Here is a 19,566-nt window from a genome sequence, read left to right on the forward strand (position 1 = left end):
ACACACGCATCCTTGAGTTAACCCTATAGTTTGAATAATCATGTGTATCCTTCCTATTATGAATCATCTTATGAATCTATCCCTCTGACATGTATGGATAATGAAAACTTTTAAGATTAAAAAGCAGTTTGAACTTGAGAAACCCAATAGTCATGAATCTAGAAATGTAAAAAACAAACAAAAACAAAACACACCAGTATAAAAATGTTTAAGTATCTAACCACTCAATTCCTTCCTGGTTATTACCTTATTCAGATTTTCTACGTATTTGTATGGAATCATTGATTTTTCCTTGCAATGTTTCCAGCTCATAAAGCTTTTACAAAAAAAATAAAAATAAAAAAAATAAAGCTTTTACAATTGAACATTACTAGGGATCCCCGGGTGGCTTGGCAGTTTAGCGACTGCCTGTGGCCCAGGGCGCGATCCTGGAGTCCCGGGATCGAGTCCCACGTCGGGCTCCCGGCATGGAGCCTGCTTCTCCCTCCTCCTGTGTCTCTGCCTCTCTCTCTCTCTCTCTCTCTATGTCTATCATGAATAAATAAATAAATCTTTAAAAATAAATAAATAAACAATTGAACATTACTTCTATAGTATTTGCCTATAATTTTACCTTCCAAAGCTACCTGTGTCTTCCTGTTGTCAAGGAACTAATAAACCCAGTGGTTTAGGGACAACAGAAGAAAAATACAATTCAAATTATGTGTATTAAAAAAAAAAAAAACCACTTCAATAATTTCATACAGCTGATGATTCACCAATCATTTCCAAAATCATATTGGAGATTCCCCAAGATATTCCCCCATGAACCAAGATATTGGTTCATGATGGGGCACCTGGCTGGCCCAATCAGAGGAGCATGTGATTCTTAATGTCCAAGTCATGAGTTCCAGCCCATTGGGTGTAGAGGTTACTTACATAAATAAAACTTTAAAAAAGATATTGGCTCGTGCAACAAATAGTTATGAAGTACCCACTGAAGCTGTGAGGTATTATGCCAAGTGGGGTGACACTATCAAGACAAGTCCTTTCTCTTGCACTTCAGACCTGTATATCCAACTGTTGGTTTCCTAACTCCTCCTGGAGGTCTAATTGCCTTACCAAAATGTCGTATGTCCAAATTGAAACTCCCTAGTGCCTCTGGCATAAAACCTCCATTCCTGGGCAGCCCGGGTGGCTCAGTGGTTTAGCACCGCCTTCAGCCCAGGGTCTGATCCTGGAGACCCAGGATCAAGTCCCATGTTGGGCTCCCTGCATGGAGCCTGCTTCTCCCTCTGCCTGTGTCTCTGCCCCCCTGTGTTTGTGTGTCATAAATAAATAAAATATTTTTAAAAAATCTCCATTCCTAGGCCTTCCCTTTTTCTTTTTTTTAAAGATTTTATTTATTTATGACACACACACACACACACACACACACACACACAGAGGGGCAGAGACACAGGCAGAGGGAGAAGCAGGCTCCATGCAGGGAGCCCAATGTGGGACTCGATCCCGGGACTCCAGGATCACACCCTGAGCCGAAGGCAGATGTTAAACCGCTGAGCCACCCAGGGATCCCAGGCCTTCCCTATCTTAAAGGCAACTCCAATCTTCCATTTGCTTAAGCCAACATTTTAGAGCCCTTCTTATTATATATGCAATCATACAGAATGCAGAGAATCTCTCAGCAAACCATCAGCTCTACCTTCAAAATAACAGAAGTCTTCCTCACTGTCTATACTTCCACAACTAGTGCCCTGATCCAAACCATCATTGTCTCAACTCTAGATAACTGCAATACCTTCTTAACAGGTCTCTGCTTACAGACTTGCCTCACAATCTGGAAAGAAACAGAACACAGGAAACAGGAACTTTTTCCAGGAAACAGAACACATTCATACCCACATTGAGATGAACAAGAGAAGTGGCCCAGATGTCACTGTATTCCATATGATGAAAAGCTATTAAACTTTTTAATTTTTTTACATTCTCCATGATGTCTACAAAAGATGCAAATGCAAAACTTTGAATATTTTACTTACATCAATCGCATATATTTGACAACAGAGTTGCCCAGCCAGTTCTTTTCGAATGGTAAAATCAGGGTAAGGATTCTCTTCAAATGTGTGATTAAGTAGGTACAACTCATCCTTGGTAAATTTACGTCTGGGTTTTCCATTTACTCTTCGCGCTTGTGTTTCTTTTACTTTGTTATGATCATCTTCAATTGAAGATCCTGGAGAATCTGTAAATGGAAAGACAAAAGCACTGGGGAATACTGATAGTATCTAGAGGGGGAAAAATGGTTCAAAGGCTAACCATTCATAAGACTTTTTTTTTTTCTTTAAGAAAGTAAACCCTACCTCATACCTGTCTATAATAAGAATGCTAATGGGTTAAAGGTCTATCTTTAAAATTATGAAAAAATGAGATTATGAACCAGGATATGGAAGGATTTCTTTAGCCTAAGACTCATACACTACATGGAAAAAGAGAGATGAGAAAATGTTCGGCCTCATTAGTAACTGAAGAAATACAAAATAAACCAGCTCACACCCATTTGATAACCAACAATGTAAATATATAGGGTTGGGGGGTGACGAAGGACAATAGTTTCAAGAAAGTAGGAAATATGCATCCATGTTGGTACACTGTCAAAAAGTGTTCTAAGAGACAAGGACACTATATAATGATAAAGGGTCAATTCATCAAGGAGATAAATAAAATATTTTTAAAAATTGTTTTGAGAGAGAGAGAGAGAAAATGAGCAGGGAGAGGGGTAGAGGGAGAAGCAGACTCCCTGCTCAGCAGAGCCTGATGTGGGGCTCAGTCACAGGACCTTAGGATAATGACCTGAGACAAAGGCAGATGCTCAACCAACTGAGCTGTCCCCATACCCCTGAGATAAAACAATTTTGAATATTTATGAACCAAACCTCAGAGTTTCCACATTGAGAACATTGACAAAAATTAAAAGAAATGGGAAACAATAATAGACTTCTATGTCCCAGTTTCAATAATGGATAAAACACCAAACAAAAGATCAATAAGGAAATAGGGGACTTGAACAACACTATAGACCAACAGAACATAACAGTTATAGAACACTCTACCTAACAACAGAATGTACGTTCTCCTCAAGTACACGTGAATATTCTCTAGACCACATGTTTTAGACCACAAAATAAGTCTTAAATTCAAGAATATTGAAATCATAATCCTCCCCACCCCCAATCATAATGGAATGAAATCAATAGCAGAAGATAAATTGGAAAATCCACACATCTCTGAAAATTAATCAACACCCTCAAACCACCAATGGTTTAAAGCCATAATGAAATTAGAAATACCTTGAGACAAATGAAAAACAGAACACCAGAATTTATGGGATGCAATGATAGCATTGCCAAGAGAGAAGTGATAGCTCCAAACAAGCACATTTAAAAAGATCAGAAATCAACAACCTAACTTTATAACTCAAGGGACTAGAAAAACAATCCAAATTCAGAAGACAAAGGATCTAATGCAGAGAAGAGTGCAGATAAGCAAAGAATAGATTTTTTTAAAATTGAAAAGCAAAACTATTAGCTGATTTTTTGAAAGGATCAACAAAATGGATACATCTTCGCCTAGAGTAACAAAGGAAAAAAATAAAATCAGAAATGTGACCACTGCAATTAATGTCAAACATAAAAATGATTACAAGAAAAAAAAAATGATTACAAGAGAATACTATGAACAAATGTACACTGACAAATTGGATAACCTAGAAGACATGGATAGATTTCTGGAAACACACAACATACCAAGATTGGGAAACATTGCTGAAAGGAATTAAAGAAGATACAACAAATAGATTATGTTTGTGGATTGGAAAACATCCTACGGGGATCCCTGGGTGGCGCAGTGGTTTAGCGCCTGCCTTTGGCCCAGGGCGCGATCCTGGAGACCCAGGATCGAATCCCACATCAGGCTCCCGGTGCATGGAGCCTGCTTCTCCCTCTGCCTGTGTCTCTGCCTCTCTCTCTCTCTCTGTGACTATCATAAATAAATAAATTAAAAAAAAAATCCTACCAGTGTAGGAGGTCTATACTACCCAAAGTGATTTACAGATTCAGTGCAACCCCTATCAAAATCCCAATGGCATTTTTTTGTGGAAATAGAAAAATACATCCTAAAATTCTTTTGGAATCTCAGGAGACCCTGAATAGCCAGAATGGCTTTGAAAAAGAACACTTTGGAGATCTCACACCTTCTAATTTAAAAACTTAACAAAGCTATGGTAATTAAAGCAGTGTGATGCTAACATAAAGACAGACAGATAGACCAATGGAATAGAGTCCAGAAATAAACCCTCACATTTACAGCCAATTGATTTTTGACAAGGGTAGCCAGACCATTCTCAAGGGGAAGAGATGGTCTTATCAACAAATGGTGTTGGCAAATTGGCCATCCACGAAGTTGGACCCCTTACCTTACATTATATACAAAAAATTAAAAATAAATCAAAGATCTCAATGTGAAGAACTAAAAAAATAAAAACTGCTAAAAGACAATGGGGCAAAACTCTCATGACATTGGATTTAGAAATCATTTCATAGGAATCAAAAGCACATAAGATGTGAGGGGAAAAAAAAAAATCAGACTACATCAAAAATTTTAATTATGGGGAATGCCTGGGTGGCTCAGGAGTTTAGCGCCTGCCTTTGGCCCAGGGTGTGATCCTGGAGTCCCAGGATTGAGTCCCACATCGGGCTCCCTGCATGGAGCCTGCTTCTCGCTCTGCCTGTGTCTCTGCCTCTCTCTCTGTGTCTCTCATGAATAAATAAATAAAATCTTTTTAAAAATTTCAAATTATGTGTCAAAAGACACAACTGACAGAGTGAAGAGACAATCTATGGGAGAAAATACCTGCATATAATATTTAATAAAGGGTTAATATCCAGAATATATTTTTAAAAACTGCTACTCAAGATTAAAACAAATGTGATTGAAATGGTCAAAAACTTGAGTATTTCTCCAAAGATATACAAATAGCTACAAGCACATGAAAAGATGTTAAATTTTACTAATCTTTAGGGAAACACAAATCAAATCCTTAAAAGAAAACTTTCATCATAGTTTGTCTCTGCCCAACATGTGTCCTTTATTTTTTTAAAGTTTATTTAAGAGAGTACAGGGGGAGGGGCAAAGGAAGAGGGAATCAAGCAGATTCCCAGATGACCACAGAGCCCAAGGTGGGGCTGGTTCCCAGGACCCTGAACTCACGACCTGAGCCGAAAATCAAGAGTTAAGAGGCTTAACCGGTTGACTGAGCCACCTACCTGCCCCAACGTATGTCCTTTACACTGTTGAGCATTGTCTCTACTTTCTACCAGCCCCAGGTTTCTGCTTCTGAATTCCTGAACTAACCAGAAAGTTATTTTTCTTCTTTCTCACTTTCACTGTTTCTCCTTTCCCAGGCGAAAATATAGTACACATATTAGGAGCAGGGCTAATTCTCAGTAGAGAAGCCATTGGCATTTGGAGTCAATTCGTTGTGAAAAACCATCCCACATATTGCCACATAGAAGCCCTGGCTCCCTCTAGTCATAGAGACAACCTAAAACCACCCCCACACATTTCCAAATATTGGCTCTAGGGACTCAACCCTTTCCTAACTGCTGCTGAATTAGTTACCGAACTCCTTTTGAGTCTCCCCTTCTCCACGTAACAGGGTCTAAGAGGATGTATAGCATGGAGGCATTAACAACAACAACAAATTAGATGAATAATCCATGTAAAGCATTTTGAATAAATCCCAGTTCATGCTAAGAACATAATAACTGTTGACTCTTAAGCCTTTTCTCCCAGAAATTCAGACTGTCAGGGAACCATGACCATTTTGTGTTCCAGACCACCCATAACCCAGAGCCAAAGATGATGGCTAACTGAATCCAGGAGAGGGAGGAAAGCTGGCAGCAAGAGAGCAGTCTGGAAGCTGATTCCTAGCCCTGGATCTCTATCCATAAACACAGTAATGTGGAAGATCCAAGCCTCCCTAACCTGTTCTGGAGTAAAACCCAAACAGTCTACAAAGACTACAGATTGCTTAAAGAGAAACATTACCCTAGAATTTCCAAATCTGACCTTTTTCATTAAGAGCCCCTCCTTACTTTGCAAGCCAAGAGAGAGATTCAGAAGTCAAGTCAGTCTGCAGTGAGGGGATTGCCTAAGGAGAACAGCTCACAACCTGTAATATTCAGGTACTTCTACTTGTGGGAGCATAAAGACTAGATTAGCTGCTATCAAAAAATAAATTAAATAAAAATTAAAAAGCCAGTGGATGAGGCAGGTCTTGAAAACACAAATAATGGTCATTTTCTTCTGGGTTTCCCATAAATGTTTCCTCAGAGAGTATTAGGAAAGGAGGGCAGTAGGTGGAGAGATCCCTACACAAACTGGAAGCTAATTAACTCTGCAAAAATGCTAATCTCATTTGTGCTAAACCCAATCCTACATCAACAGAAAAGGCCGGAAAAGAATTAAGAAGCCCCCATTCTTTGTAAAATGCATCTCCCTGGGCCAAACCTTTCCTGTTTTCTTGTGACCAACCGTGAGCATGTCATTTCCCCCCTCCCCAGACAGTGCTCTCAAGAGTTATTTGCTCCCAGTGTCATAATTCTTATTTAGGGTGCTAGGGAAGTTATTTACCTCTTTTACTTTGGGAAGTAACACAAATTGGAAGATAGTTAAATGCATTGCCCAAGGGCCTGAGCAGAAAGAGGCAGAAGGTGAAGGTCAAATCTAGCCTTCAGGCCAGACAGAGTGCTGAGCTCTGCAACTCCCAAGGCCTCAGATGAGGAAGGGGGCGGATGGATTCCCACATTAACCCCATCTAAGTTGGCTAGAGTCCAAGAGTCTTACAATTTAGTTGTTACTGGTGTTTTTTGAAGTATGTTTTCAATACAATACAGGAAAACACAGATAATCAGCCATAATCCCAACCACTCTTAGGAGTTACTTAAAATCGAATAAAAATTTCGCACGCTTCACATCAATTCTCCCGGAAATCCGGATATTTTGAATTATGTCTTAAGGTGCAAAGGACAATTTCCTTCATGGGAAATATAAGTATTTGAGCTCTAGAAGTTTTATTTAAATCCTTGATCCTGGGATCCCTGGGTGGTGCAGCGGTTCGGCGCCTGCCTTTGGCCCAGGGCGCGATCCTGGAGACCCGGGATCGAATCCCACATCAGGCTCTCGGTGCATGGAGCCTGCTTCTCCCTCTGCCTGTGTCTCTGCCTCTCTCTCTCTCTCTCTCTGTGACTATCATAAATAAGTAATAATAAAAAAAAAAAATTAAAAAAAAATAAATAAATCCTTGATCCTTGGGGCACCTGGGTGGCTCAGTCAGTTAAGTATCTGCCTTTGGCTCAGGTCATGATTACAAGGCCCTGGGATTGAGCCCCACATTGGGCTCCCTGCTTGGCGGGGAGCATGCTTATGCTTATCCCTCTCCCTCAACCCCTCCCCCTACTCATGCTCTCCATCAAATAAGTAGATAAAACCTTTAAATAAATCTTTGATCCTTAGCTGGGAGTAAGAGACTGATCCAAAGTAAAACAAAGCACTATTTTTAAAATCTCTACCTTCTCCCACAAACTTCAATATACCACTTTCCCACCCATTGCCCTTGAGCAGCACCCAAGATCTCCAGCTTGAGAGCTTTTTTGGAGATTCTAGCAGGGGAGCACACCTACCCGTATACCCATCACGGGAGGAGGGTCCTCCTCTATCGGGAAGGTTGACCTCTTCGACCGAATTCACAGCTGAAAGAGAGGCAAACGGAGTGGTAAGGGAGGAAGGGGACATGCACCTAGCCAGCCAGATCAGCTGAAATCAACCCTGTTGATCAACGGGGTGACAGATGTCATAGCCAGATCACCCTCACATCCAAGATCTCCAGCTTGAGCTACTATTGCTTGTGAGGTTCCATGTTCTACAGGGTATGGGGACATACAACACAGGAACAAGAGCGCTCTGTTCACCGAAAAAATGGCACTCGCGTCTTTGCTTAGGGATATCAGCTGGATATATATGGCCAAGACTGGAGGGAGGGGAGATCTGAAGTTTTTTTTTTTTTTTTAATTTTTTTTTTTTAATTTTTTATTTATTTATGATAGTCACAGAGAGAGAGAGAGAGAGAGGCAGAGACACAGGCGGAGGGAGAAGCAGGCTCCATGCACCGGGAGCCTGATGTGGGATTCGATCCCGGGTCTCCAGGATCGCGCCCTGGGCCAAAGGCAGGCGCCAAACCGCTGCGCCACCCAGGGATCCCGAGATCTGAAGTTATACCCTGCCCTTCCCCTCCACCGTCCCTACCCCCTGGCGCTCATTAAATCTATATAAAGAGTTCCCAGCAGCTCTGAAGAGCAAGTGTGCACATTTATTAATAAAAACTCAGTAAAAATAGCAAGCAAGCAGACATTCTTTTGTATCATCACAGACCCCTATGGACAGGCCTCTGGAATCTACCTACCTGCACTCAAACTCCGGGATGGAGGCTGAGGGCCCACTGGGCAGGGTTGAAGGCTACTGTCCTCCCAGGCCACACTCTGCATCTTCGGCTGCTCTCCGGACCCTGAGATAAAGGCCATTTCCACAGGAGTTTCAGGAGGACTTCACATCCTAAAGGCACAGCACCTGGGCCATCATTGCTTTGGGATCAGTCCGGCGCAGAGACAGAGATGGCGATGGGACCAGTGGACTCCCGGGTCTACCAGTCTGTGGTTGAGGGGCCTCTGACAGATGGCTCACAAATCACTTATTAGCCTACCACACAGAAGCCACAAGGTGTGGCTGGAACAGACTACAGAGCCTTCTTGCCCTAATTAAGGGTTCATCTAGACAAAAAAAAAAAAAAAAATCAAAGCCAAAATCCCCATATTTTCTGAATCTACTCTCAAAGAATAGGAATGTCAAGTCTCTTCTATATCCCAGGCTTGAAAAGTTCCAAATTATTTCTGAACTTCACAGAATATCGGATCATTTATGAAGTCAGAAAAAAACTAAAACCCCAGCACTGCTTCGATTCTTTCAGGATAGCACTTTTGGTTTGGGATTTTTTTTTTTTTTTTTTATCCTGTTAACTTTTCACCATACATGAAAAGAGAGAAGTGATCCATCACTCAACTGTGCTATCCAGCAACATGGCCCCTCTTATTTCATGAGGTCACCCATTCTGCTCATCCCAACACCCCCTCCTTATTTTGAAGTGAATCCTACACATATTATTTCACCCCAAAACACTTCCATTTATACTAAAACACAAGAAATCTTCTAAAACCAGTTCCTTATTGTCTGACGTTTATTAAGGTTGGGTCTACTTTTTCTAAATCTGCATCCCCATACAGTTTTACTGAGATATAATTGACAAGAAATTCCTTTTATGTAACCAAAGTTTCATTTTTAAGTACCCGAGCCTCTCAGAAAGTCCTACTGCCCAAATCCAGTGTATGGCAACCACCGTCCCATCAGTGACATGAGCTGTCCCCAGCTTCTAGGCCTGCACTCTTAAAAGATGAAAGCTCAAAGCCCTACAAAACACCAGAACATCAGGTAGGCTGCCTCCCACCAGAGAAACTCACCACTGGGACCCTCTTTGAACCTTGAGCCCAGGATCTTTCCAAGTGATGAAGTGACAAGCGCTGGAGCAGCAGTTATATACTCCTGAGGTGCCCACCCTAGACACGCCTTACACTTGGCCCTGGTTGGCTCCACCCTTGACACGCCTCTTGATGACTTCACCAAATTCACCTTTTCGAAACCTGGTTTCCATTCATTAAGCACCAACTGAAACTAGTTTTATTTAATCCCCATAACACCCTGACAAGGTAGGTAGTATTTTATCCCCACTTAGTCTTGAGGATACTGGAGGCAAAGAGGTTTAGGGCACAGAGCGAGTCTCTGACAGGGGCAGTCTGACCTCTGACCTCACATTTGTCACTATCACCCTATTACGCGTGACAGACCACAGACCGCTGGCTGCAGGAGGACGGACGCTTCAGATGGTTCACAGATGATCCACATTGCTTGAGAGATCCCTGACTGAGGCCTACTGGGTGAGGTTGGAGGCAGGAGAGACCAGATACTTACTAAATCAGGATTATGGATGTTGGATCATTTGCTACCTCTTCTACATCCTTAAGACAGTCCTTTGAGATCATGGAAACCTTCATTGGTGTCCTCACAGATGAGGACACCACAGGCCACTGGCGTCTTCTACACAACTGTAGGACTTTCCCTAAACATGTGGAGCAAAGTTTTTTTAGGCTTCAGGTGTGGAAAACACAACGTGTGCTTGACAACCATTTCAGATGATTTTGTCAGAACTCAGAGGGATCCACACGTTTCCCCCTGCTACAAATGTATGTGGCAGGCCCAAAGAACAGATTTTTCATACATTATCTAATTTAAATTGTAGCAGCCCAGGTGGGTATATATATTATTTATACCCAATATGCATGAGGACATTGAAGCACCAAGGGGTCAGACTCTAAAAGTAGGAAAATGTCTAGAGAACCATAAAGTAGATGAAAGTAAGGGTTTTATTTCATTTTTAAAAGATTTTATTTATTTATTCATGAGAGACACAGAGAGAGGCAGAGACACAGGCAGAGGGAGAAGTAGGCTCCCTGCAGGGAGCCAGAGGTGGGCGGGGATCAATCCCAGGACTCCTGGGTCATGACCTGAGCCAAATCAGATGCTCAACCACTGAGACACCCACGTGTCCCAAAAGTAGGGTTTTTAATTAGGCAAATTAGCGCCTGGTTGGCTCAGTAGAGCATAGGACTCCATCCCAGGATCATGAGCTGAAGCCCCACGTTGGCCAGTTGAGCATAGAGCTTAGCTTAAGAAAAAAAATTACTGAAAAAAGAAAAAAAATTACTCCGTATTCATTGGGCCAGTTGATGGCTGAGGTGGAAGGGGAGCCCAATGTTTCTGGCTTGATCCCAGCATAGATCCTGCCTCACCAACCAAAGTGAAGAAAAAGCATGAGGACCAACCCAGGCTTGCCAGGCAGATGAAATCACAGGAGAGCCCTTCAGTGAGCTGGGGCTGTAGGTGAGTCCCCTGCTGGCTGCTGGGGGCAGAGGCATTGATGGCCCCCCAGGGTATTGTTGGGGACAGTAAGCAGGCACTGGGAGGTAGTTGAGGGGAATTTTTGGGGAGCAGAAAGGGTTGGAGGAGTCTGGAGCCTAGGAGAGCAGAGCAAATCCAAATAAGATTGTAGCTAAACTGACTTCTCTGGCCCTTTTTTTTCTTCCCATTCAGAGTTCAGATCAAAACTGTTTTTGTTTTAGATTTTCTCAGTACCTTGCATTCACGGGGGTCCTCTCTCTGAAGCTGCTTCCCAAAAGCACTTTTACCAGACACCCTCACTTCCTTACGTAACTTGCTTTACATTTTTTCTCACCTGCAGTCCATCTCACCTCTGTTTCTACTCCATTTTTGGACACCCTCAAAGATCAACAAGTTAGTCCTGAAATTGCCCAATCTTAAGTTAGTCTTCCTCCCTAAGTCATCAAACATTGTTGGCCAATTTTTTCTTCTTTTTCTTGAAAACTCTTTTACTTCAGATGCTTTATAATAAGCTTGGCTTCGAGGTATATCCACTGCATTCTTTGAACTTTTTAAAAATACCCCATAACAATAAGAGCCCCACGTGTACCAGGTCCTGGGGTATTGAGGCCCGTGATAGGGCTGCGAACTGCACAAACACGGTCTCTGGGCTCAGAAAACCAGCATTCGAGTGAATTTTTAGTACTTAACTCCCAATTATCACCTGCAAAGAAATGTCAGAACTTACTAGAATACCTAAGTCAGACTTTCATGACCTGGCCATGCTTCTTTCAGCTTGGCCTTTGAGACTCTGTGGCCTCCTGCAAACTCTTAGCTCCAGCCAGGCCAGGCCATTTGCAGCTACCATGAACTGTCTACCTTCCTGGCCTATATATCTGCCTCCAGAGCTACGAAAATAACTCTCTCCCTCTGCTCTTCCCCTACATGTGCACTCGCTCTTCCTCTCTCTCTCAAATAAATAAATCTTAAAAAAAAAAAAAAAAGTTAAACTTAAATGCCCCAAAATATGTTAGTTCTCAGTTTACTTACTTCAAAGATGCAACATTTTCCTTCCACACAGGTATTTGAAAGAGCATTCCATTCATTTATTTACTACATACCGATTTCTGAGCCCTGACCCTGTGCCACAGTCGTTCTAAGGAGATTAGCAACAATGTGTTCATTATATCTAAGTCTGGGTCATTTTTTCTTTTTTTTTTTTTCTTTTAACAAAGACGTTACATTTGCCTCTAGGTGATACTCCTTTCTTTTCCTTTCTCTATGTATGTGCTTAATGGGAAATTATTAGGTATTTTCACTCAAAAGGGACATTATTAGGTATTTTCACTTCCTTCCCTCCCCTACCCCATACTGAAATATTGGTTGTTCCCAAGAAGTTGATCTCTGTCAAATTGTACGCAATGTGCAGCAGTATTCCACAAGAAAGTACAATTATTTACGCAGGCATGAGGATGCTTGTGAGGGTTAACCACAAGGCCACAAGCCCAGTGGAGGTAAACTGAGGACAGGCCTAAGAGCCTTATAGGAGTCCCCCAAACCAGCCCTGGAAATCAACACCTGGATTTCTGGGATAAAAATAAAGGTGTGCTTTTTCATAGCTGTATGCAACCGTAGCTAATATAATAGACAACCTGAGAAAATGGCTACAAATGCCTTTAAAAATTCTGAAGTTCAACAAACAGGAAATGACATGTTCAGAGTCACAAAATATGAGTATAAGCAGAAAAGTTACTCCATAACTAAAAGTAAACACTGACAAAGCTATTTCATGTCCCTATTGAAGTATTAAAGCTATTTTCCATGGGACGCCTGGGTGGCTCAGTGGTTGAGTGGCTGCCTTTGGCTCAGGATGTGATCCCAGTTCAGGGATCAAGTCCCACATTGGAATCCCGGTGAGGAGCCTGCTTTTCTCTCTGTCTATGTCTCTGCCTCTCTCTGTGTCTCTCATGAATAAATAAATAAAATCTTTAAAATAAATAAATAAAGCTACACTCCATGACTTTGGCAAACTGATGATTCAGAAATTGTCTTTAAGCATATTGGGTCTTGCTGATTTTATATAAATTGCCCATTCAATTTATATATATAGAGAGAGGCAGAGACAGAGGCAGAGACACAGGCAGAGGGAGAAGCAGGCTCCATCCAGGGAGGCTGATGCGGGACTCAGTCCCAGGTCTCTAGGACCAGGCCCTGGGCTGAAGGCAGGTGCTAAACCGCTGAGCCAGCCAGGCTGCCCTGAATTGCATTTTCTTAAACTGAATTTTAGCCGTTTGCGTGCCTCTTCCTCCCATATCACAATACTTCGTTCACTGAAATGTAACAACAGTAAGAACAACCAAAAAACATTTACTGAATTTTTACTTTTTGCCACCTCTAACCACTGCCCAAGCACATATAAAAAAATTAGAGTCCCACAGGCCAACATCCGGCACAAAATCTAATCAACATCAATCATCAGCATCATTTGAAGATCTGTAGGTGGGACAAACACACCCTCCTTCCTGCCAGAGCTTCAACACACCCTACTTCATTATCTCCGCCCCCTTCATTCATTTGTTAATTTGATGGCCCAGGGACATGAGTGTTTGCAAACCCTGAATGCAGGATGTCAAACTTTGAGGTCAAGATGGTCATTTTGTATTAAATTGTATTAAAAGATTAAGTTATGTTGCCTCAATGAAATCTTTATCTATTTGCCTGTCATCCGAGAACTACACTGTCCCCGCCTGGACTGCAATTGTCTTGTTCACAGTCTTATCTAGCACTTTGCTTGACGCCAAACAGGTCCTCAGGAATATTTACTGACTATTTGAATGAATGATGTAACCTCTCCTCCATCCCTATGATACTACTTTATCTATCTTTTGACTTCCCTGCCTCCCCTGCTTCCAAGTCAATGTGCTTCCATCCAATACACACCATTTTCACTCCACTGACTCTTAAAAAAGATATCTTCGCTGACCCACCTTGCCTAAAGGATCAAAACTCAGTTTGACACCGAATGCCATTCATGATCAGGACCCTGCCTTCCTTTCCAGTCTCACCTTCCTTCCGTCAATTTCACATTGTTCCTTCTTCAACAACAAATTGCTTCTAATTCTCAGGACACTCCATGCTCTATCCAGATTCCTTTCCCAATCTGATCCTAGAGAGTATGGGGGATTTTTCCTTATCAGCCAGGGCCCACGTGGCTCACCAGCACTCCCCTAGGGGTGCTGTTATCTCTGTACCTCATGGTACTGCAGTATATGCGTATCTGTGTAGGGAGGAGAGGTAAAAAAAAAAAAAAAAAAATCCCCAAGTAGATAGCCAGTCATCCTAATTTACTGAATAGTTCATTTTTTCCTCCTTAATTTGAAATGTTACCTTTCACATAATGTAAATGGTTTGGTACATGTCAAATCTATCTCTGAAGTATCATTTTCCATTGATTTATTTGATTTGGGTTTCAAATACCAGATGTTTTAGATTATTATAGTTCCTTATAGTGTGTCTCAATACCTGGTAGGCCAATCTTACAAGGAAAAAAATAGTATCTTATTTGGATTTTATTTTGCATATCCCAGTTGCCACTAAGGTCGAGGATCTTTTCATGTTTCTTGGCCATTCAAGTTTTCTCTTTTAAGAATGTCTGATTCAGGGACGACTGGGTGGCTCAGCTGTTGAGCAACTGCCTTTGGCTCAGGGCATGATCCCAGGGAGCTGGGATCGAGTCCCAAACTGGGCTCCCTACAGGGAGCCTGCTTCTCCCTCTGCCTGTGTCTCTGCCTCTCTGTGTCTCTCATGAATAAATAAATAAAATCTTAAAAAAAAAAAAAAGAATGTCTGATTCATGCCTTTTACTCTTTTGTTGATGATATATATTGAAGCATTCCTTCTTACAAGTCTTTGAACCTTATGCTACTGTTCATGAGAATGAAGTTCTTGATTTAGATACAGTTAAAATTTGTATCTTTGCCTTTATGGCTTTTAATTGTAGTATTTTGCTAAGAAGTTTCTTTTCCCTCTCCAAAAGTTGTAAAACTCTTTTCCCATATTTTCTTCATTGTCTTCAATATGTAGGTACTAATCTATCCAAAGGAAAGAGATAAAGTGTAAAGGGTGAGATATTTCTTTGCCAACCCAGACAGGGTGGCAACATAGAGCAAGTGGAGGATCAAAGTTTTAGCAACCTCTGTCACCTGTGAAGAGGGTGAGTTAGATAGAAAAGAGGAAACCCTTTTGGTTTTGTTTGTTTTTAAGTGTACATTTGCTAAGGGTTTCTTTATTTTATTTAAATTCAATTAATTAATATGTAATGTATTATTGGTTTCAGAGGTCTCTACCTCAGTGATTCATCAGTCTTCTGTAACACCCAGTGCCCATTATATCCTGTGCCCTCCTTAATGCCTGTCACCCAGTTACCCCATGCCGCCATTCCCCTCCCCTCCAGCGACCCTCAGTTTGTTCCCTATGATTAAGAGTCTCTTTCTCTTATGGTTTGTTTCCCTCTCTGATTTCATCTTGCTTTATTTTTTCCTCTCTTCCCCTATGATCCTGTTTTGTTTCTTAAATTCCACACGAGTGAGTGTCTTTCTCTGATTGGCTTATTTCACTTAGCATAATATCCACTAGTTCCATCCCCGTTGTTGCATGTGGCAAGATTTCTTTTTTCTTTCTTTCTTTCTTTCTTTCTTTCTTTCTTTCTTTCTTTCTTTCTTTCTTCCTTTTTGATGGCTGAGTAATGGTCCTTTGTATATATACACACACCACATTTTCTTTATCCATTCATTTGTGGATGGACATCTAGGATCTTTCCATACTTGGGCTATTGTGGACATTGCTGCTATCAACACTGGGGTGCAGTTGCCCCTTCAGATCACTACATTTGTATCTTTAGGGAAGAGGAAACCTTTGAGAATTTCCCGCTGACATCTCCACTTGACTGTGGGCTCTTTATGGATCGACATGAACTACTCATATCTGAGTAAAGATCATCTGGTACCTTCATCTGGACTCCTTACATGTGCATGATGGTCTAATGTAAAACCCTTTGGTTATGGCTGTACCGCTCTTCCCTACCATAATCAGGGGTGTGAGGAGGGGAGGCACAGGGCACTAAGTAACTTGCTGGGCTCAGAGCATGGTGGTGGAAGATACGAAATAAAAACCTAGCAGGGCACCTGAGTGGCTCAGAAGTTGAGTGTCTGCCTTTGGCTCAGGTCATGATCCTGGGGTCCTGGGGTGGGGTCCTGCATCAGGCTCCCCGTAGGGAGCCTGCTTCTCCCTCTAAGTGTCTGCCTCTCTTTCTGTGTCTCTCATGAATAAATAAATCTTTAAAAACAAAACAAAACAAAAAACCCAAAAACCTAGCTTCCCATAGTCCTTTGCCCCTAACCATGTTGCCTCTTACAATTTTATCCTTAGTTATTTCTCCTAAATCTCCCTTGATGCATATTTAACACCAGAAGAAAAATACTAAAAAAAAGCCTAAAATTAGGGAAGTTCTTAAAAACTTATGGTAAGGTAAAGGTTTGGTCAGTACTGTACTTTGTGGAGAACTGTAGATCGAATTTGAAAAAGGTATTGCATGCGGGTGCAAGTGGTAGTGATGTAGGAAATGGTTGGGGTTGGGAACCATAGCAAAGAAAGAATTCTTGAGACATGTTTTGTGCAAAATGCAGTTTTATTAAAGAACGGGGACAGGACCCATGGGCAGAACGAGCTGCACTGGAGTCCTGAGTGGCCTATTATGTACTTTATAGGCCACTGGGAGGGGGTGGAGGACAGCATCAGCCTCCAAGGTATTTTGGAAAGAAAGTTTTCAGGACCCTGAGGGGGCTAGCTATTGTTAGGAAAAAGGTCATCTATTACTATTTAGTAAAATCCCTCATGAGACCCTTCAGATGTATATCAGTGGGTCAGACGCTTGGAGGATGGTCGTTAACCTATATCTTGGGGGGAAGAGATAAAAGAAGTTTCCAGAGGAATTTTTCTATGTTAAAGTAGACTCATAGGACCCTAGAAGTCAAGGCTAAGATAGCCTTTTGCTCTTAGCAAAGTATTAACATCGAGGCAGGAGGCAGCTGAGTTCCTAGAGGAATGTCACTCTGCCAGTTTTAAGGACTTGTCAACGGCTGTAAAGTAATAAGGAAACTTAACAATTTTTCTTTTGTCTTTGTTTCCCATATCAGTAGAACATAGGAGGGAATGACCCAGAGAGGGCAGAAGTTAAACCATGCTTTAATCTGGGAAGATTGGAAGTAATGTTACTCAATCAACAGAACTCTTGGTGGCTGAGTAGATAAGAAGGCAGCCAAAGAAGGGGAGTCTGAGTTCCTGGAAGAAGGAAATAGCTAACATAAACAGGGAAGCCTTTGTGAGGACTGCCTTAGAAGATAAAGTGGACCTGCCTTTTTTAAGATTTTATTCATTTATTCACGAGAGGTAGAGGGAGAAGCAGGCTCCCCACAGGGAGCCCAGTGCGGAGACAGGATCCCTGATCCCCAGATCCCCCAGATGAAGACCTGGGATCACATCCTGAGCCCAAGGCAGGTGCTCAACTGCTGCCCCCTCCCCAGGCGTCCCTAAAGTGGACCTGTCTTTGAAGTGCGGTGTGACACCTTGTGAAGGTTAGCAGCAGGGCAGGGGAGGGAGGCTAAGGCTGGAGACAGTTCAGTCATCCAGATGGAGGCAAACTTGAATCTCAAAGGTACTATTTTTTTTTTTAAGATTTATTTATTTATGATAGAGAGAGAGAGAGAGGGGGGCAGAGACACAGGAGGAGGGAGAAGCAGGCTCCATGCAGGGAGCCCAACGTGGGACTCGATCCCGGGACTCCAGGATCGCACCCTGGGCCAAAGGCAGGCGCTAAACTGCTGAGCCACCCAGCGATCCCCTCAAAGGTACTATTAATACAGAAAGAAGACCCTAGGGAAAACCTGTATCTAGGGGACAGGAAATAAAAGGAAAGCTGAAAAAGCAGAGGTGTTCAGAGAAGAGAACCAAGAAGGTCGTTCTTGATGGAAAGAAATTAGGACTAAGAAAAACTGTTTAGGATTGGTAACTCAAATATTAACAGGTGCTGTGGTTTATCTGGGAAATGGACTGTATCCTGGAATTCATTTTTTAAAACATAGCCCAACACAGTCATGTAAAAAAACAAAAAACAAAAAACAAAACAAAACAAAAAACCGAGGAAACAGAACCTTCCCGTATCAACTGAAGAAGTTATGGAAATATTCCACACCTCATACAGCATGGGCCTGAAGAGTGCCGGAACGTGGCTATCACTTGATTTCCAGTATTCAACTTATAGGACTTCAGACATTTCTCTGTCTGAAGACAAAAAGACAAAAATCTACCGTGCAGGGTGGTTTTCAGAACTAAATGAGCTAATCCTTCTAAACACAGTACTTAGAACAATGCCCCGAACATAGTAAGCACCCAATAAATACCACCTATTGTTTTTTACCCACATTTAAGGCCCAAGTAAAATAGTATTTTTCTCATGAAGTCTAACCAGAGCACACTTGGGTTTGATCTGCAGCACTTAGTATAGGGCCTGACACACAGCTCAGTAATTATAACCAAAACTCAGGAAGCACTATGGCCCAAGCACTTTTGTGAGTGCTGTTATTATAGGTATTAACTCTTTTAATCCAACCAAGAGCCCTGAGGTAGGAACGGCTATATCCCCATTTTACAGATGGAGAAGGCCCCGTATCAAGAATAAATACCTAATCTTTTTTTAAAAAGGATTTTATTTATTTATGCATGAGAGACACACACACACACAGAGAGGCAGAGACACAAGCAGAGGGAGAAGCAGGCCTGACTTTGGGACTATATCCCAGGACCTCGGGGTCACGCCCCGGAGCTGAAAGCAGAGGCTCAGCCACTGAGCCACCCAGGCGTCCCCTTAAAACCTAATCTCACTGCAGTTTCATTCTCTCCTCCCCTCCCCTTTATAACCTTTAACCCATAAAACTGGAATTTCTTGGTCCACACTGGGAGGTAATCCTCTGATAGACCCCTTACCCTTTATCGGGGTGACATTGCCTAAAGCAATAAATTTTTTTTTGTTTTTTTTTAATGCCCCCTCTTTGCCTTTATAAAAAAATCCTTTTCGGCAGCTCAGCAGAGGTCTTTTCTATTTGCCAGATGGGTGCCGCCCCACTCATGAACCTTTCAGTAAAGGCCAATGTGACCTTTCAAGCTACTCAGTCAAAGTTGTGTTAAGGGCGACAACGAGTCGCAGGGGGAGGACGGGAGGCCAGGTCGCCTACTGCACAGCCCTGCGCCCAAGGCCCGCGCAGTCCGGCTCCGCACACCTTCTCCGACCAAGAGGAGGAGCGTCACTTCTCTCGGGGTCGCGGGCACCGGGGGCGAAAGGCAGCGTGTCTTCCAACATCTTTCCCAGAGGCCCGGGAAAAGCGAGACTGTCAGAGGGGGTCTCCCCAGGGCCCCCCGCTGCCCGCGGAG

The sequence above is a fragment of the Vulpes lagopus genome, chromosome 3 (genome assembly GCF_018345385.1).
Source record: "Vulpes lagopus strain Blue_001 chromosome 3, ASM1834538v1, whole genome shotgun sequence".
Taxonomy (NCBI): Eukaryota; Metazoa; Chordata; class Mammalia; order Carnivora; family Canidae; genus Vulpes; species Vulpes lagopus.